Consider the following 21,375-nt stretch of genomic DNA (forward strand, 5'->3'; position numbering starts at 1 on the left):
CCCACTTCCGTGGGGTCTGGAGCATCCGAGAGAAGTTCCAGGACGTTCCCCTGAAACCTCTCGCTGTCCATACGGTGGTAGTTCCTACGGCGGGGTGGGAGGGTGGCCCCCCTTACGTCGATGTCGTAGACCACTGGTAGGTGGTCTGACGACAGTGCACACCGGGTGGTAGCGGTCATGTGGTTCCCGATGCCCTTGATAAGGGCGATATCGAGAACATCTGACTGCCCTCGGTGTGGATAGATGGTGTGGTCCTGGGGTCCGAGCGCGATGGCACCGTTGCGGAGGGCGGCACGGAGGAGTCGACGGCCGCTGACGTTGGTGAGACGGGAGTTCCACTCCGTGTGCTTAGCGTTAAAGTCGCCAGCCAGGAAAACCCGTCCCCCAATCGTCAGTAGTGTGTCGAAGTCTGCCTCCAAGAGATTACCGCGTGGCGGCCTGTAGGCGGCCACGAAGGTGATCTGTCCCACCATGGAGGAGACATTGACCCCTGTGGCTTCAAGGGTTGCCAGGGCTGGGAGATGAATCTGGTGGTGTCGAAGGGAGGTCCTGACATAGATGGCAGTTCCTCCTCCGGCGGTTGGCCTGTCGTGGCGGTAGCAGGCATAGTTCGCTACCTTTACATGGACTCCTGGTTTCAGGTGAGTCTCGCACACTAGACACAGGTCGACTGCCTCGTCCTGTATAAATTGGCGAAACTCACCTTGTTGTTTTACCAGTCCGTTCGCGTTAAATACGCATACCGATAGACCATGGATCTGCTGTCTATCCATGGTGAGCTGCTGAGGGAACGGTGACCTGAAGGGCCCCCGTTACTGCCGTGACGAGCACTGGCAGTTGGGTCAGTAGAGCGTTGAGTGAGCGTAGTAGCTCACCCAGACTGGTTGCATCGGTACCTGGGGGAGTGGCGGCTGCGTGGGCGGGCGCCGTGGCGGCGGCTACGGTTTGCGGCTGCGACGCCGCTACCGGTCGCCGCATAGGGCGTTCCGCACTTTGCAGTGGGTTGCTGGTGGTGGGGGGGGGGCACTTGGGGGTGTCCACCCACTGAGTTGTTGGACAAGGGCATGTCCAGCATTCCTGTGGCTGTGGGGTTAGTCTCCGCATTTTGGTGTTGCGGCGGGGACTTCCGTGCTGGCTGTCGTGATGGGGTGGCAGTGGTCCCCTTGGCAGCGGTGGCGTAGTTTGTGCCTGGCTGTACCTTGCGCGAGGTGGGCTTTTTGCCTTGGGGTCTGCTCGTGCGCTTAAATACAGTGCAGCCCCTGTAGCTCGCCACATGTGGCTCGCCACAGTTGCAGCACTGCGGGGGTTCTTCCCTCTTTTTAGCGCAGTCCCGGCTTTGGTGATCTCCCGCGCACTTGACGCAGCGGGATGGCATGCTGCAATAGTATGCGACATGATCCAGGCCCTGGCATGAGTAGCACTGGGCCCTTCTCCTTTTTGCGCGTAGTGGCTCGACCGCCACCGTCACCCGCGCTACCCTCTGTACCTGGAATATTTTCCTGTTGTCCAGGTTGTCAGGGAGGATAGCTAGGAACAGCGGCATGTCACGCTTGGTCCTCGGTGACTTCATGAGAGTCACCGAGCTGACTGGGTAGCCCATGGCTACCAGTTCTTCTTTCAGGTGATCTGTCGCCATCCTCATCGGTAGATGGCGAAGGACCACCTTTAGTTGCTTCTGGGGGTCGGCATTGTGGGTGAAGCATTTGAGCTTCTCCTGCTCGACGATTTTCATAGCTCGACGGTAGTCGTCCGCCGAGCGCACAGTTGTTTTTAATAGATCGCGTCCCTGGGACTTTACAGTCAGGGAGGGGACATCTTTAAATAACTGTAGAAAGGAGCCGTAGTTCTCCTGCCACTGGATTGTGATCGGAGGCGGTGCAGGCGCCCGCTTTGTGGGCGCCTGCCCCGTCTCCATGTCCTCGTTGTCGTCTTGGACGGCAGCAAAGGAGTTAGTCGTCTGCAGCGGCGCCACGGTTTCGAGCACCTTTGCCCGAGCCGTATGCCTCCGCTTGGGGACGACAAACTCCCCCTCTTCTTCTTGGGCGGCCTCCGCATCTGTGGCGCCCTCTGGCGCGTGTTGTTTCTTCTTCTGGAGCAACCTGTGGACAGAAGAATGCGCGCTTGCTGGTGGCTCGTCCTCGTCCGTCGACGCTGGCCTCTTGCGAGACGGCAGCGCGACGTCCATTGCTTCTTCATGTAGAAGAAGCTGTTCCAGGTTCGCTTCTGGAATCATGGGTCGTTTTGTGCTGCAGACGGCAGGTCAACAGCCTCTTGAATGGTCTGGGCCGGAGGGGCGGCCAGCAGAACATTGGTTGCTTGGGTAACCAAGCCTGGTGGCACTGCTCCCTTCAGGGCCGCCTCCGGCAGGGCAGTGTCCTCTTGTCGAGACACGCCTGGCGGGGCTCCTGTCGGTACACAGACCTCTTCTATGGCTGCGCCTGGCGATACAGCGGCAACTTCGTATTTTTGATAGATCTCCTCTATGGCTGCGCCTGGCGACACAGCGGCAACTTCGTATTTTAGAAATCGTTCGTAGGCCTTCTCTGCAGCCTCTTTTTCAGAAGCTGAGGTGGGTTTGCCAATACGGTTGATTATGGCGAGCAGTTGTAGCCCGGTTAGCGGGATATAACCTGGGGGCGCAGCGGAGGGCACGACTGTGGTCGTGGCCTCGGTTGCCGCCGGTGGTGGGGCGGGTGCGGCCGTCGGGGCGGTGGCCGACGCGTCCGTTGATTGAGCTTCCATCTGGCGTGCCCTCCCGGGCACGTTTAGTGGCGCGGATGCGCCTTCTTCTCGTGGTATCAGCTGGCTGGGCAACGGCGGTGATTCCGGCTGCCGGCGTCGTCTCGCTGCTGGCCTGCTGCTTCCCCAGTGCGCCAGGGCGCGGACGGCGGAGGGAGCGGCCTGCCGACGGCTTCGGTGGCGGCTTGCCACGTTGGCGGACTACGGCTGCAATGATGACATCGCAGCCCCGGTAGCTTGCCACGTGCTGTCCGCCGCGTTTCTTCGAGTACGGGCAGTGCGCGCTGGCGGGGTTCTCCGCGCGTTTCACGCACACCTCCGGAAAGCAGCAGTGGCGAGCCACGTGCCCCATCCTTTGGCAGCGGAAACACTGCACCGTGCCCTTCTTTTGTTTGAGAGACGCCACCGTTACTTTGGTGTTGGCCACCCGCTTCAGCCGGAACAGTTCCCTGTTCTCAGGCGTGTCGGCAGCGATGACCGGCAGCGACGGGGTCTCTCGGTGTGAGACGTGGGATTTTACGCGCGTCACGTTGCGCACGCTAAAATCCGTGTCTGTCAGCTTCTTCCTGAGGTATTCCGGGCTCGCCGTCTTCGGGAAGCCCTCGAAGACGATCTTTAGCAGCTTCTCCGGTTGTGAGGTGTGCGAGTACCAGCTGATTTCTCGAGCTGATGCCGCCGCCGTCACAGACCGGTAATCTGCCGAGTTTGCGACTTGTAGTCGCACCAAGTCGTCTGCTGCAGCCTTCACCGTGAAGTCAGCGGTTGTCCACTGACTGATTAGGTGCAGGAAACCGTACTAGTCCTCCTTCACTTGAAGGACTATGGGAGGCGGCTTCCTCTCCGACCGACACGACGATGTAGTATGTCGACAGGTGGCCGCATCTTCTTGTGCAGGTTGACTGCGTCGGAGCGCGGCTGCGCTCGTCTGCTGTCCTGCTGGCGGCTGGACCGGCATCTCTTCTTCCGCCAGTGCGTCGAAACGGTTGGCGGTCGATGCAGGCCGCGGGGGTGGGGTTGTGGCCGGCCTTGCCGCTCGTTTGGACGAGACTGTAGACCGAGCTAGTCCCGCCACACCGTTGTCGGCGATGGCACTTCTCCCTTCTTCAGGTAGAAGTGACACTTGGGTGTCTCTTCTTGGCCGCAGTCTTGATAGCGCTGCTAGTTTGCGACGCTGCAGCTCGTTTGCGCCGCTCTCCCTCCAGTCGCGTCATCGCACTGGTATGTCTGCGGCGCTCCAACTCTGCGCCTGGAAGCAGCCCGAGTACTGGGTCGTGCACCAGTACATCTTCATCGGACGAACTCTCCATCTCAGTGTCGTACGAGAGTACGCCCTCTGTGGTGGATTGGACAGACGTGGCAGTTGGCACAACATGTGCCATCTGCGATGGTCGTGCCACTTCCACGTCTTCTGCCGTCGGTGTGGTTGGGTTTCCGGATGCACGTTCGGGAGCACGCTTGACCGAACGGCGATCCTTCGCCCCTATCTTCGTTAGCAACGCGCCAGATCGCATCCACGAACTCATCGCTGTGGAGCTGTTGCAGCAGTATGTTTGCTCTCTTCTGCGGCTGGCGAGTGACTGGGTGACGGTGCCTCGTGTGTGTGTGGCGTCTGCTGCTTCTCTCTTTTTGTCCTCTTCCGTAAGAGGAAGTGTTGGTGGAGGTTATTGTCACATTTGGACATTTCCTCCTTATCTTGTGTGATGTTTTAAATGCTGTTATTTTGTTATTTGCTATTTGTTGAGAGTTGTTACTTATCTTATTCTGCTACTGCAGGAGTAGCGACTTTGCTCTTCTGTATTTGTCCCTTTGCTGTTCATATTGCCCAAGGGTGTTGATTAGTTCGTTTTGTGAGTTTCGCGCCGTGGAGTAGAAACCTTCTGCCAGGGCATGGAGACTTGTTGATAATGGCTCGATGTCTGCAGCTTCATGCAGGTCTGTCGCGGGGAAGCGGGTGGGGATGTGTAAGGTACATCTTAACCGTCTATTTTGTGCCTTCTGTAAGCGAACTACCGTCCATCTGGCGGCGAAGCCCCATACAGGGCACGCATATTCCAGAATCGGTCGAATTAGACTTCGATAGATTGCTACTCCTGTTGCTGGGTCGAGGGAACTGGTGCTGTTCAATACAGGGTACAGAACCTGCATCCTGGCGTGAGCCTTTCTGTGAAGCTCCTCTATGTGACACTTCCATGTCAGGCGCCTGTCAAGTGTGACACCGAGGTACTTCGCAGAATTTCTCCATGGCAGTTCTGCCCCTGCAATCGCAGCAGTTGGTATGGTCGTCTTGGAGGTGGGCGTTTTCCATAGCGTCTGGTGAGGAGCATGGCTTGTTTTGTCTGACTTGATTGTGGTGCGCCACTGCTTGGCCCAGTTTCCCGCCCTGTTTAGGGCGGTTTGCAGACGCCTTGTAACCAGGTTCCTGTTTGTCCAGCAGGAGAAGAATTTCGACCTGGCAGTCCGTGTGGTCAGTGCTTTCGACCGCGTAACTGCCAGGCGTCTTTGCGTTTCTCATGACCGTGAGGTCACTGGGGACTGTGTCAATTTCTCCATGTCGGTGTCGGGACGGAAACGGGAGGCTGCCAAGGGAATGTCAGTCACCGCCTAGGTTGGCACCGTTATGTTTCCAGCAGGTTGATCTGACCCTAACAAGCCTGTCACGCGGGGGTAACGGGCCATCGACCAGGCCCTGGCGTGCAGTTTGCTCTAACGTGGGAGGAGCAGCGCTCGTCTCTGCTGCAGCAGGAGTACCTGTGCAGCTGAGGCGCTCGACGTGGCCGGAAAAGCGGCGCGCGACAACAGGAAGGCGCGCACCAAACCGCGCCAACAACAGCCCGCGAAAGGCAATTTCTAGCCGTCTTTATTCCGTAGAATAAACATACAATATACATAAGTACACTAGTACAGTAAAGATGGTGTGTTACTCCGCCAATGTCCACCACCGAGGTGGGGACTTACAGGGCGAACACAAACTTATGCATATACAGGAAAGAACATAAATAAACAAAAACAAAATATAGAAAGAACAAAGGAACAAAGACGGATTATTCCTCCTGTTGACAGGCCCCAGGAGTCAAGGCGAAGAGAATATCCAGCAGCCTAGCCGACGCCGACTCGTTCCATCAGCCTAGGTGCCGTCATACGCTCGTAGATTCTGTAACTCCTGCAGCAGCTCTGCAGTACACGGGTGCTCAGTACCGCCAGTTCTCGGGGTCGGAAGCCTAAGGCGGCGAGGTCCCTCGCCGACGCTGGAGACCATACACCCCTCCAGTTCAACGTCGCGGTGGACACAGTCACCTCCTCAACGTCACGGTGCAGGTTGGAGATGGCACGCCGGATGGACGGCGTGTCGTAGTAGGCCGCCTTCTGGGAGTGACACCAGTCGAGTCGGAGATGGTCTCCGACTATCTGGGTGTCGATCACGCGGGCGATGCCGTCTTTGACCGCCACCACGTCAGGCTTGCGGATGACCTCAGGTGTTCGGAGGTGGGGCTCCACGGAGATGTTGAAGCCCCTCTGCGCGAGTCCACGGGCGACATAACGCACGATCGCGTCATGCCGCTTAACCCGGGACCCGTGCGTCCTGAAGCAAGCCTGTAGTACGTGGTTGGCGGTCTCCACGGCCTGGCAGCCCACGCGGCATCTGGTGTCCGCCTCCCGCCCGCGACTGCGCCGTGCCTTCGTGGGGAAGGCGTTGATGAGGGCGCGGAGGGCGTCGATGTAGTCACGCCCAGATAGCAGGCGACTGGTGTCGGCGACCCACTGATGTTGGCCCTTGACGGCGGCAGAAGATGACAGCGCCGCACCGTCAATGGCGATGTGCAGGCGCGCCGCCCACATTTCCCCAACCTGTGTTGACGACTTGAGGAGGTGGCCCTCCCACATTAAGTGTCGCTCCAGCACCTCAATCTCACGCTGCACCTCATCCAGGCCTGCACCGTCGCAGGCTGGCCCTATCTTCTTTAACGCCAGGAGACGGGACCGACGGAGAGTTGGCCCCATCCAACGGCACGATGGGTTGCCGAGGCCCCCCTGGGCAACAGGAGCGTGGAAGTATCGCAGGGGGGTGTCCGCCGGAAGGCGGAACCATCTCCTGACGGCGGCTCTGACGGTGATGTCCGCAGCTTTCAAGGCACCCACCTGGGTGCGGCTGAGGGCCAGCCCATGGTACAGGCCAGGGAGAAGCACGTTGGTGAGGGCGTGGAGGCGCTGTTGCGGCTTCAGCGGAGCTCGGGAGATGACTTCAAGCTGCTCCACCAGGTGGCGTCGTGGATTGAAGACACAGCGACCCGCTGTGGAGAATTGCAGCCCCAGGTACCGGAAGGTTTCACCCACCCACACGCAAGGCAGGCATTGTGGTGTTGCCTGCCTTGAAGGTGACGTTGCCGTCCACCTTCACCTTCTTCTCGCGCCCTGACGCGACCAAGGCGAGGGTGAAACACTTCCGGGCGTTGATCTGCAGCCCCAGGTGTGCGAGGGCTGCGGTAGCTGCATCGATGAGGGACTGCAAGCCCCTCGGGGTCGACGCGAACAGCAAGACGTCATCTGCGAAGGCCGCAGCGTTGACTCTGCGACCGAGTATCCGAGCTCCGATGTGGGAGGGCAGTTGGCCTAAAACGTAGTCCACCGCAAAGTTGAACAGGAGGGGGGAGAGGGGATCGCCCTGGCGAACGCCCCGTGATGGCTGCACAGACACGCCCACGCCGGCGCCGCCCGCTATCACTGTCGTGCCGCCCTCGTAGCACCGCTCGACATATTCAATAAAGCAATCCGGCAGGCCATGAGCCCTCAGCACAGGGCGAAGGGCAGCATGATCCACCGAATCGAATGCTTTAGATACATCGATCGATACCACAAAGACAGAGCGGCAGGAGCAGACTGCGTCGGTGAGAGGAGTGTCCAAGATGAAAGTGTTCTCCAACATCCCATCCCGGGGGATGAATGCCCGCTGACGTTCGTCCACAGCACATGCACGCATCAGGCGCGACGCGAGAACCTTGTGAAAGGTCCGCGCCAGCACCGAGCTGACCGTAATGGGGCGAAAGTCAGTTGGGACGTCCGCGCGCGAAGCAGGCGCTCCGGAAGGGCGCGGGCCAGAAGGAAGAGATTCATCACTTTCACCAGGACTTCGTGCGGCAGGCGCCGCAGCTCCGCTGGAGTAAGGCCGTCCGGCCCGGCTGCTGATCCCCTGGGCGGCAAGGCGGCAGCAACCTCCTCATGTGTGACCGGCCCCCATAGGCACTCGAGAGCGACAGGCTCCGAGTGCGGGAGGAGACAGTCACGAATGAAGCCCGCGGTCGAGATGGGCTTCTTGGTGAAGAGGTCCGCCCAGAAGTCCAGCAGACCAGGGATGGCAGGTGGCGGCTGCAACAGGGTGCCATCCAAGAGGCCGCGCACGCAACGTGCACGCGACCTTCGGAAGGCATCCTGCGTTCTCGCGTATTCCCAGCGGCGCCGCTTGCGCTTCTGCAGCGGCGGCGCGGCAGGCGGCCGCTTAATAGATGGTTGGCGCGGCCGCTTAGATGGTTGGCGCGGCCGCTGTTTCCTGGTGTTTGATCTCTCCCCTCTGGACCCGACCGACGCAAGGGCATCCGGGAGCATGCCCAGGATGACATCGGGCGGCGTGCCCCGCCCCAGACCAATGACTCGATGTAGAGCAGAGAAACGCTGGGCGGAAGCAGGTAGCCCCGCCAGATGCTCCCAGATGGCGGCGTCAGTCGGCCCCTCCGGCGGCGGCCCGGTGGTGTCGGCCGCGCCAATTCGTAGTGAGTGGCCGTCTAAGTTTTAATAAAAACGCATCCGAGAACACCCCTTGTTTGTCTCCCGCACAAGCGGGGGTCTATGGCTTTGTGTCACAGACTGACGGAGGCGATGCTCGACGCCAGACAGCCAAGCAGCGAATGTGTGTGACGTGCCGGCGCCGGTCTTTCTCTTCTCTCTTTTTGTCCTCTACCGTAAGAGGGAGTTGTTGGTGGAGGTTATTGTTGCATTTGGACATCTCCTCCTCTTTTCTTGTGTGATGTTTTATATGCTGTTCTTTTGTTATTTGCTATTTGTTGAGAGTTATTTCTCTTATTGTGCTACTGCAGGTGTAGCGACTTTGGTCTTTTGTATCTGTCCCTTTGCTGTTCATATTGCCCAAGGGAGTTGATTCACTCGTTTTGTGAGTTTCGCGCCGTGGCGTAGAAAGCTTCTGCCAGGGGACGGAAACGTTTTGTTAATGTCTCGATGTCTGCGGCTTCATGCACGTCTGCCGCGGGGAAGCGCGTGGGGACGTGTAAGGCACGTCTTAATGCTCTATTTTGTACCTTCTGTAAGCGGCCTACCGTCGATCTGGCTGCGTAGCCCCATACAGGGCACGCATATTCCAGTATCGGTCGAATTAGACTTCGATAGATTGCTACTCCTGTTGCGGGGCCGAGGAACTGGTGCTGTTCAATACAGGGTACAGAACCTGCATCCTGGCGTGAGCCTTTCTGCGAAGCTCCTGTATGTGGCACTTCCATGTCAGGCGCCTGTCAAGTATGACACCGAGGTACTTCGCAGAATTTCTCCATGACAGGTTCTGCCCCTGCAATCGCAGCAGTTGGTATGGTCGTCTTGGAGGTGGGCATTTTCCATAGCGTCTGGTGAGCAGCATGGCTTGCGTTTTATCTGAATTGATTGTGATGCGCCACTGCTTGGCCCAGTTTCCCGCCCTGTTTAGGGCGGTTTGCAGACGCCTTGTAACCAGGTTCCTGTTTGTCCAGCAGGAGAAGAATGCAGTGTCATCTGCATATTGTACAGTGTGTACATGCTGAGTCGTAGGGATGTCAGCAGGGTAGGCATTGTAGAGGACGGGTCCCAGGACCGAACCTTGGGGCACGCCTGCAGTTATTCGTCTCCTGGTCGACAGGGATCCATCGATCTTAACTGAGAAAGTCCTACCGGAGAGTGAGTTTTTACGATTTTGACGATCTTTCCGGGGAAGCCTAGGGTGTACATCTTATGTAGTGTGCCAGACTGGGTCAAAGGCTTTTGCTACGTCTAACAAGACAAGCCCACAGTAGCCCTTTCGGTTGAAGCTGTCCGTGACTGTTTCAACCACCCTCATGATTTGTTGGGGGCGGAGTGTCTTTGCCGAAAGCCGAATTGGAATTTCGGCTGTATCTGCTCTCTTGTGATATGGTCCTGTATGGGGGTAGGTAGGAGGTGCTCGTAAAGTTTACTGAGGGTAGGCAGTGGACTAATTGGTCTATAATGTTGCGGGAACACCGGGTGTTTACCTGGTTTCGCGATCGCAAAAACTTCTGCGTGCTTCCACTGCGCCGGGAGTTATTGTGATCGCGTCAGTTGGCCGACTATGTCGGTCAAGTGGATGATTGCCAGAGGCAGGAGGAGTTTCGGTAATTCGTTTGTGACCTGGTCCTGTGCCGGGGTCTTCCTGGTGGGCAGCGATTTGATGCAGCGCGCGCCACGTCTTCAGTACTGAAGAGTGGCGTGTAGTCATCGTCGTCTGCTTCCAGAAACACGGCCATTTCTCGGCGGACTGTTGCGCCGCGTTCTGTGTCCTGGTCTGAACTGCTTTTCGAACATGTTGGCTAGTGCGTTAGCTTTGTCGAGTGGACTAAACTGCAGTCCGCGTTCGCCATGCAGTGGTGGCATTTCCGCGCGTGTTTTCGTAAACTGCTTTGTGGCTTGCCATAAATTGTCTTCTAGTTTGAGAGCTGAGAGCCTTGCCTACCATTGTTGGTTGCGATACTCATTAAGATCTGCTTTCAACTCTCTCTCTCTCTCTCTCTCTCTCTCTCTCTCTCTCTCTCTCTCTCTCTCTGTGTGTGTGTGTGTGTGTGTGTGTGTGTGTGTGTGTGTGTGTGTGTGTGTGTGTGTAACCTATTGAGTAGCCTCTGTATATGCCTGTTTCTGGTGAGCTTCCACTCTTTGGCGATCCTGTTTTTGTGCCGTATTTGCGCAAGCAAGTGCGGGGAGTTGCCTGGAGCGGGGGGTGGGGGACGCGCTCCCTCAGCAGCTTGTAGGATCACTTTTGTGAGGTCGTCTAGCGCCTGTTCTGCGGTCTGCAGTTGGGGGCGGGGTCTGGGCAAGTTCAGCAGCTACTGCGTTGTTGAATTGATCTTTATTAATGCGCTTGTACGTTGCATGCCGTTGTGGGATAGACCCATTCTCCCATGTTTACCTCAAAAATCACGGGATTGTGGTCCGACGACATTCTGTACCGATGTCGCGCATACAAAGCCCACCAGGTTGTTTGTAATGGCTGTGTCGAGGACGTCCGGTCTTCCTCCGTTCTTTGGGAAGTGTGTCGGTTCCTCTGGACCCCATATTTCTAACTGGTGTGTGCGCGCGAGTCGTTGCAGTTGTTGACCAGCTTGATTTCGGTGTCTCGAGTTCCAGTCCGCGTGTTTGGCGTTAAGGTCCCCTGCTATTAATAATTTGCCTCTAATACGGCTTAATGCAGCTTGTAACTAACATGTTACACATGTTATTACGTTGAGAATGGAAATGGAAATGCTTATTTATTGTGAAATTAACGTGAGAAGATTAGGATCGCCACCGACTCTAACCATACAACTAATCAAAGGTTTGGCCGAGTCGGAAAATAAATTAATTTGATCACGGACCAAAAACTCATAAAAATACGTACGTCGTGATATCGCTCATGGGGGATGCGATGTAATTAATAGTATTTCCCGTGCACTGTCCACGAGAATCAACCATTTAAAATAAAATAGCACCTGCATGAACACTGTGCAGAAGATCAGCTCCCAGCAACACACCTGAAAATAAGACTTAATCTAAAGCATTTGTTTTAAAATAAAAGGGGAAACTAATCACTGGACCTGTGCGTAAGGAAACGCGTTGGATGTGCTAACTGGAAAGCTACGAGGTGAGTGGCTTAGGTGCAAAAACGTAACCTCGGAATGCAAGAGGTAATTGTGTATAAAATCATTTATTCCTAAGATAGGGATGTGAGGCTTGTACACAATTCCTGATAACATTAATTCCTAAAACATTAAAGAAAAGCATCGATACATACACCGTTATAATCTACACCTAAAATCATTGATGTGAATCATTCATACAACTGCTGTTGCCTGATAACTGATCGCAATAACTCGTGAAACGGTACACGTTTCGCAGTACACCCGCGTGCCCACGTGGTTTGTGGAGACCAGATTTCTAGGTATCGTGGCCAAGTTGCAACAATATCATATCACACAATCATGAACAGTTAACATTCTTTAAAACAAACATGAGACCGGACAGTTAGTGATGACGGTAGCCCAACAATCTAATGTTCAACCACGTGGACAGCTCCCCACGGACGAAAGATACATAAAGCAAGGAAAATTTACGATAAGGTAAAGCTATTAATATTTAAAGTGAAAGCTTATACAGGCAGACAGACATTCATTCAGAAGCGAGTGCTCACTTCTTATCGACACCTTTGTGTGGCGCTCTTCCGGCGGATCCAAGTCTGCTATAGAAATTTACTAAAAGAAAAATCTGCCAAAGTTTAGCAGTCCTTGCTGCGAAAAGACAAAGCAATCTTTCAGAGTTGAAAAGCGAGACCAAAAGCTAACAGCACTCCCCTCGCCGAGTAACAACGCGCCTCGCGCTCGGTCTAACTCACCCTCCGTCGACTGGAGCACAGCTGTGAACGCTTCCCGTACCGGCGGCAGACTGCCTCCCTTTTTCATCTCCAACCTCTTCCACCCATTTCCGCCACCAACCTAACACAGGTGGATTTCTCACAGGTAGTGCAAACCTCTTTGCCTACTTGGCCACACGAGAGTTGGCTATTCTGTACAATTACTACTGAATCTGTATCACTATTGCAGACTTTCTGCAGCAGACTATGCCAGCGTCTAGCAGCGTGACACACAACCACCAACCACATTCATTCAGTCACACCACTATGAGAGTTATGAGAAACGATAAACAAGGAAAAGAACGAGAAATGCTAGTGAAAATGAGCTACCGGATTAATGAAAGGTGGCTACAGGACTCTTTCAAGCTATGTCGTCCTCTTCTAGTCTTTGGGAAGGGGGGCGATACACTGCAACGACTGTTAGGGGGCTGGTTACTGTGGCCACTTCTATTGCCGCCGTTTCTATTTCTGCTGTATTGGGGGGGGGGGGGATATTTCGTGGTGTTTGATTCCTTTTTTGACATATACCGCGACCCCGCCTCCATGAGTGGGTCGGTCGTTTCTGTAACAATTGTAGTTTGGTACAGAGACACGGATATTTTGAGACCTTGTATATTAGATCTTCTATCCGTGGTGAGGGACAGGCTTTCCTGTGGTTGTCGCTGCTACAGGCGACTGCTGTGCTGCCGATCTGAGGTCGGCGGGGAGCTGGGTCAGTGTTGCTAGAATACCTACTAACTGGGTCATCTGCGCCTATAGCAGTCGGATGGACGACGCGAGTTGTTGGATTGCAACAGACTGGGCTGCTTCTCGCGGACTGGTTTGTGGGGGGACAGGGAGGACGTACTTCCCTAGGACTTCCGTCAGTTTGGGGAACCTGGTTACTACTGTGTTGTGGTGGAGGTAGGTAGTTCGGTTGGTCTGGTGGGTCACCGACAAGTGCTCGAGAATAGGCGGTGGAGGCGAAGACCTGTGTTTTGACAGTGTTGTTTAGTCTTCTCTGGGGTGGTGGGGGAGGTGGCCTGGGAGCTGCTGTGTTTTTTTATTCTGTGTTGTTTTCCGTTGCTGTTTTTGCCCTCTGCCTGTCCCTTAACGCTCTGTACTCGGGACATCCTAAGTAATTAGCTGGGTGCACTCCGTTGCAGTTCGCGCATTTGTCTTTACTCTCCCCCCATGGCAGTTTGCACTGTTCGTAGGTGTGTTGTTCAGCGCATCTGACGCACACCACTGGCATCGTGCAGTCTCGCGGGATGTGCCCAAGGGCCTGGCAGTTGTAACAGCACCCTGGCCCCAGTTTCTATTTAATTTTTTCAGGCGTGACCACTAATGCTAAGATCTTTTTGACCTCCCAGATCTTTCGGTTTTGTGCAGAGTCTGGGAGGGTGACCGTATGGAGGGGCTAGGCTCGGTTTGGTCGCGTCAAGACAACCGAGCTATCCTCGAACCCTTCCTCCTGCAGGAATTTTTTGATGTCTGCAGTGTCAGTGGTGTGTGGTACCCCACGGAACACGAGTCTGATTGGTTTTCTCGCAGCTGGTGAGAAGGTGTAGAAGTGAAATTTCCTTTTCGAGCACTTTCCTCACTGCCTTGTAATCATCGACGTATTTGAGGCTGATTTTTACTTTGTCTCCGCCGGTTGTTATGGCTGTCGAACTGCACGACAATAGGTGTGATTCTGAGGCTTTTTTCCTGATCTTTCTCCTCAGTATCGTCTGCTTGAAGTACCTCTTCATCCACGTATTCTCGCATCACGTCGAACCTGTTGGTGGTGTGGATTGGGGCTGGCGTGACGAAGGCGGGGGATCGGCTGGCGGTTTTTCTTGCCAGCTGGAATCCCTCATCATCTGTTTCGTGTGCATTGATCCCTGCGCTGCTTCCGCGTCGTTCCAGTCCCTACCACGCCGTAGCGGAGAAGCGAGGCAACTGTCCCCCAATTGAAGCAGCTGATCGCCGCCATTTGCAGGGGCGAATCCTAGTACTGGGGTTGTGATTTGAAATATACGAGACGCAGCAAGAGCTAATTGGAGCACAAATTAAACACATGTTTGTTTTAAAAAAATACTGAGTATTCGAGTCTATTTTAAAAGTATACTTAAATGAATGAAGTTCCCTAATTTTAGAAATACGTCCGCATAGAGATGTAGATGTAGCAGACAGTACGATTATTATTTAATTCACGTAATTTTCCTGTCAGGTCCTGTTTGCTTTTTGCCGACTACTGTGTACATTTTGCAAGCTTACTTTTGTTTAGCACAGTATTGTCTACACTCGAATATTGGTATGATTAATTGTAATAACCCATATCACTTTAGATAACGTAGGAATTTCATTCGCACATTAGTTTTTAACACTGATAGCACCACTGAAAGTGGTCGAGTTTGCAACATTTGATCAAATATTTGACCATTTAGGAAGTATAGTCACCAGTTGACAACGCATGCCAAGTATCTAAACGCAATTATTCGACCTACCTCTGATTCATACTTAATATATATTTGATTAAAAATGTAAATACCTATCATGTGCCTAGTTCTTCATTCAGTTCAACTTAGTACATTAACCCTGTTAGTATTTTTAGTAATTTATATGCAAATACAATATAAGTACTTGACATGCCACGAAGTACCTTTTTTTTGTAATCGAACACTGCAACTTTTTCCCCTATGTAGCGTGCAATTTTTGTAGCAGAAAGTTTATTAGATACAGTATAAGGTGTAAATATAGACATCAGGTTAGGCTATAGAAAAATCTGCTATCACCTACATTTAGCATTTGCGTTAATTGGCTTTGCAAACACTATACCTTTTTCAAATGAGTTGTAAATCCAAATACTGTCGGTATAGCATCGTTCTTCAGTTGACGTCTATTTACATAATTGTCCATATAACAATTCTCTTCAAAATGAAGAGACCACAGCAAATGATTGCTGTCGGTTGGAACTTCTCTCTCCGAGTAGCAACAATCCAATTCCGATTTAGAAAATAATTTGTAAGGGGAAATCTAAACAAAAACAAACGGGCATGATGTATTATTGCTCCATGAAAATAGTATATACGAGTAATAGAAAGTAACAAACAACCAGAAATGACTGACTTGTGAAATGTAACATTGGTTCCGTCGTCGTCTTTGCTTCCGTTCTTACTGTTACAATTAAAAGCAGCACACGAACGAACCATGATTACGCACTGTTTCCCTGCAAAAAGGCGGCTTCTATGACGTTCAATGCGAGAACGCGACACTAGCGCCAATGCGCGGTCTAGTTTTTATTTAGTAAGTCTATGGTGTTGGCAGGCGCGGCGGACCCGGCCTTGACTGCCACTTCCGGCCGCCGCGCAGCGATTGGTATACGCGAGGTGGTCTTGCGCTTTTTTGTCGGTGACCCAGATGTAACCTTTTTGTTGCGTTTTGGTGACTTTTTTGCCTTCCTATTTGTACTCTTAAGCAGGCGGGCGTTGGGTGGTGTTTTGTCACCCTTGGTCAAAATTTTCGGTTGTTTCCATGCTCGTTCAAGTTTCTTTTCGTACTTTTTCCCGTCCTTTCCGATGAGACCCGCGATTGCGTTGAGCAATAGCAATAGCAATCGCAATCGCAATCGCAATCGCGAGTTCGGGCTCATCCCGCCCTGGCTGCCCGTTAGGTCCGTCCTGTTGACCTCGTAGCAGCCAGGGCCATTTTCTTTTTGAGTTATCGTTAATGTAACTGGGATCTGTTCCGTGCTGAGACGTGGAAAGGTTGGCTGCCAAGGGGTGTCGGTCTCTGCTTTTTGTTGGCACCGTTAGGTATCTGGCAGATGGGTCCGACCCTAACAGATCTGACACGCGCGGGTATCTGGCCGTTGACAAGGCCCTGACGTGCAATTTCCCTACTCTTGGGGGGAGCACATCTAGTCTCTGTGGCAACAGGAGTACCTGTCGCAGCCGAAGTGCTGCAAACGGCCCGAAAAAGTGACCCGCGGCAGCAAGAAGACGCGCACCGAGACGCGCCAAGACACAGCTCGCAATCCGCAACGACAATTTTGCTCACAAGCTGCTGTCATCTCAGCCGCCTGTGCCGGAATCTTCTTGCAACTCTGCTCCCGATTTGAGAAAATCAGGAACTCGGAAGCCTTAGTGCCGAACCGTCCAGCTAGTTCCTAGGAGAATCGGCGACTAAACCCGCAAGCAGGTTCCTATGTGTGGTGTGCGTACTGTAAGACCTTCGGTACACACACCATAAGATTATTTGACTTGTCGCTCTAACGAAGTAGGCGAGTGTCAGCAATATGTCTCGTGGTCTTATCGTGGTGTGTTTATCTTCTGTCGTTAGGTCAGACGATAGAAATGCCACTTGCACGCTTAGAGTAGCAGATTGATGGTGACCAGCCTTAAACAGAACTTGATTAATTTTCACACACATTTATTAAAATAATAAAAAAATATAGACACTACGTAACTTGGTTCTGGATGCCGTTTACAACTGACAATCTGAAGTTCTTCGGGTCTTGGTACGTTAATCTTATTCTCACATATCTCTGATACTTGACAAAATGTCTATACATTTCTCTTCATGGCTATGTACAGGAATATGGTAATCTTATTAGGCGCAGACCGAAACTTGACTATAGACTGGTAGAGACTAATGCGGACTGACTAATCGGAGGTCTGTACACCTGTTATAATACCTCGAGCGTTCAGGTGTCACTGCGCGAGTGTGATCCGCGAGGAGAAAAGGTTCTACGTTAGCAGCAATCTCATTGGCTGCACTAGTTATTAATACGCGGATCGGCGGAAGCAGAATTTGGTCTGTCTCTAAGACAGCGCCATCTCATAGTGTGGAGACGGACGAGCGCTGCGCCTGCGCTGTTGTGCTTAGCGGGGCGCGCTCTAGTGGGATAGTTGTGTACGCGCTGATTACGCGGAGCTATATACACAACACTATGGCTGAGTAGCAACGAAGAGGGAGAGTACTAGTGCAGCCCCGCACACGCGTCCACACTCTCCAGAAGCTACTCAGCGTATGTCAGCGAGTGGGGGTCTCTCTCTCTTCTCTAATTCCTTCCTCTTATTGGACGTTGTTGAGGTGAAGGTTGTTGTCCCTTGGGGACATTTCCTTCGCTGTGACTGAGTGTGTTGGGATGTGCTATTCTTTTGTTGTTCTGTTGTGTAGTGAGGTGTGTGTTCCTTTTGCTGTACTCAGGAGAGTATTGATTTAGGTCGCTTGTATCTGTCATTTGCTTGGTTGTATTGACCTAGTGTGTTTATAAGCTGATTGTGTGAGGTTCCAGCTGTGACATAAAACTGCTCTGCCGGGTGTCGGAACCGTGTTTGGAGTGTTTCAATGTCTGCAGCAGCATGCAGATCTGCTGTGGGAAAGCGTGGAGGTACGTATAGGGCCCGACGGAGGGCTCTGTTTTGAATTTTTTGTTGGCGGTCTATTGTCGATCTGGCTGCGTAGCCCCATACTGGGCATGCATATTCCTGTATCGGCCTAATAAAGCTTCTATAGACCCCTACTTCAGTGCTGGGATCAAGTGAACTGTGTTCGTTCAGTATGGGGGCAGAGGACCTGCATCCTGCCAAGGGCTTTCCTGCGGAGTTCCTCGATGTGGCACTCCCAAGTTAGTCGCTTATCCAGTGTAACACCGAGGTATCTCGCCGTATTTCTCCATGGGAGATTTTGCCCTTGTAGCTGCAGCAGTTGGATGGGTCGTCTTAGGGGGCGGCGTTTTCCGAGACGTCTTGTGATCATTAAAGCCTGTGTCTTTTCGGTGTTTAATGAGATGCGCCGTTTCTTGGCCCATCTGTCTTTGCTGTTTAATGCTGTCTGTAAACGTCTCGTGACCAGGTTCCTGTTCGTGGAGCAGGAGAAGAATGCGGTGTCATCTGCGTATTACGCTGTTTGGACGTGCTGCCTGACAGGGATGTCGGCAGTATAGTGGTTGTACAGGGCACTCCGGCGCGTATTCTTCTCCTGCTTGACTGTGATCTATCGATCTTAACGCAAAATGTCCTACCGATTACATAGCTCTGTATAAGTTTTACTATCTTCCCTGGGAAGCTTTGGGTGTACATTTTATGCAAAATTCCGGTGTGCCAGACTGAGTCAAATGCCTTGGCAACGTCTAACAAGACAATCCCGCAGTAGCCGTTTCGGTTGAAGCTTTCTGTAGCTGCTTCAACTACCCTCATTATTTGTTGGAGGGGCAGAGTGTTGTTGCTGGAATTCGAATTGAAATTTTGGCATGATTTGCTCTCTTCTAATATGATCTTGAATCGGAGTTAGGAGGAGGTGCTCGTACAGTTTGCTGAGGGTGGGCAGGAGGCTGATTGGTCTGTAGTGCTGCGGGAACACCAGGTCTTTTCCTGGTTTAGCCATCGCGACTACTTCTGCATGTTTCCACTGGGTCGGGAATTTTTGTGATCGCGTAATTTCGTTGAAGATATCAGCTAGGTGAGTTATTGCCAGTGGCGGGATATGTTTTATAAGTTCGTTGGTGAGCTGGTCGTGGCCTGGTGCCTTTTTTGTTGGCAGTGACTTGATGGCTCGTGCCACGTCTTCAGGGCTGAAGAGTGGCGACTGTTACTACGTGTTCCGTGTCCTGTGCCTCTGCCGGCGTGAATTGTTTCTCGAACACGTCGGCTAGCGCGTTTGCTTTGTCTACGGCGCTGAACTGCAGTCCACGTTCGCCATGCAGAGGCGGCATTTTTGCGCGTCTTTTCGTGAACTGTTTTGTGGCTTACCATAGACTGTGGTCCTCTAAGTTGAGAGTTGATAGTCTCTCGGACCATTGCTGGTTGCGGTGGTCAGTGAGCGCTACTTCCAACTCTCTTTGTAGCTGAGCAGCCTCCTTGTGTTTCTGTTGCCTGTGAGTTTCCACTCTTTGGCGATTCTGTTGTGTCGAATTTGAGCAAGCAGGTGCTGGGGAAGTTGCCTGGAGCGGGGGAGACGCGCTGGCGCAGGCGTGGCTTCCTCAGCTGCTTGCAGGATCACTTTCGTGAGGTCTCCCAGCGTTTGCTCGACAGTGTCTGTTGTTGGAGGCGGGGCTTGGGTCAGTTCTGTAGCTATATTGGTGCGGAACTGTTCCCAATTTGTGTGTTTGTGTGAGGTTTTGAGCTGTGGGATAGAGAGCCATTCTCCCATGTCGACCTCGAGTTTGACAGGGTTGTGGTCCGACGACATTCTGTTCACTGAACTTGCGGACACGAAACCCATGATATGTTTTGTGAGGGCAATGTCGAGGACATCCGCCCTGTTCCCGTTTTTCGGGAAGTGGGTGGCTTTCTCTGGGCACCACACTTGCAACTGGTGCATGCGCACGAGTCGTTGCAGTTGTCGACCACTCTGTTGCTTACTCTTGAGTGCCACTCTGCGTGTTTGGCGTTGAGGTCTCCTCCTATTAGGAGCTTGCCTCTTATTTGGCTTAGTGTAGTTATGTCGTCCTCTTCAAGCGTTGGGGAAGGGGGGCGGTAGGCTGCAACGACTGTGAGGAGTCCTGTTACGATGGCTATTTGTATTGCGACCGTTTCTATCTGTTGGTTTGCTGGTGGGTACACCTGGTGGTGTTCTATTCACGTATACTGCAACTCCGCCTCCTGCGGTGGGCCGATCGCGTCTGTAGCAATTGTTTGTTTATTTATTTACTCGTTCGGCATCACAGAGGCATAATTTACAAATTTCTTATCACTATATACTAAAAAGAAAACAATATAATTCTACACTATTAGATATGTTTTTGAGCCACTAGTCACTGAGTCTATGTATGTCCATGAGTTCACCACCATAGCCATACACTTTGCACACTAGTAGATGGTCCATCGTCTGTATTTCACCGCACTCACATACAGCGCTGTCTGCCAGGCCCCACTTGTTCATCAGGTGTTTACATCTCCCAACACTCGTTCTGACCCGGTTTAGAGCTGTCCACACTCTTCTTGGTAGGTTGAAGCCATCAATCTTCTTGTTCGGATCGTGTACTATGTTTTTGTTCTTAAATTCACTTGCCGACCATACTTCGTTCCAGGCCGTTCTCGGTTCAAAGGCTTGTAGTTCTTCACCGATTTTCCAAAAAGGTGATCTGGATTTAAGCCTGTTTGTCGGTGTCAGATCTTGGTGGATAGGGAGTTCCGGGTTGTCTATAATTTTCCTATAGGTTTTTAGGGCTAGCTGTAATCGCCTGATTTCTGGAGGCTCTATGTTCGCCAGCACAGGAATCCTTGCACAGGGGATGGCCCTGAGTGTTCCCTAGATTATTCGCATTGTCTCCCTCAGCTGGACATCCACTTTAGATATGTGTGCACTTCTCCTCCAGACTGGTGAACAGTATTCAGCTACACTGTAGACAAAGGCTAGTGCTGAAGTTCTCAAAGTGCTCGCTCCACATCCCCATGTTGTTCCAGCCAGTTTCGGAAGGATAGCATTGTGGGATTTTAGTTTTTGCTTTGTGTCTCCGAGGTGTGAGCTGTACGTTAGGGTCCGGTCTAGTTTCACTCTCAAATATTTAGGCTTATCCTCATGTCTTATGCTTTGGCCATTCGAAAAGATCTGTAATTTTCTGAGTGTATCTCTGTTGTTGAGGTGCATTATAGTGCTGGTTGTTTTGTTGGGGTTGGGAAGTAGGTGCCACTTGGAGTAATAGGTGTTCAGGACTTCAAGGTCTGCATTCAGTGTTTCGTCGAGATCGTTGTAGTTTTTACTCTGATATGCGATGGCCAGGTCATCTGCATATGCAAATTTGCGTGATTTAGTTTCTGGCAAGTCAGCTATATATAGATTGAAGAGAGTGGGCGCTAGTGCCGAACCCTGTGGCAGACCATTATTCAGAACCATGCTCTTACTGTTCGTACCATGGAGTGAGACCTTGATTTTCCTGTTCGTTAGTATGTTCTTGAGTAGTTTGTAAGTCTGCTTGCAATTTATGATTCTAGTTAGCTTAAGCAGTAACCCTTCAATCCATACTGTGTCGTAAGCTGATGTGAGGTCTATGAGGACCAGGCCAGTTTTCATCTTGTTCT

The sequence above is a fragment of the Schistocerca cancellata genome, chromosome 12, assembly GCF_023864275.1.
Source record: "Schistocerca cancellata isolate TAMUIC-IGC-003103 chromosome 12, iqSchCanc2.1, whole genome shotgun sequence".
Lineage (NCBI taxonomy): Eukaryota > Metazoa > Arthropoda > Insecta > Orthoptera > Acrididae > Schistocerca > Schistocerca cancellata.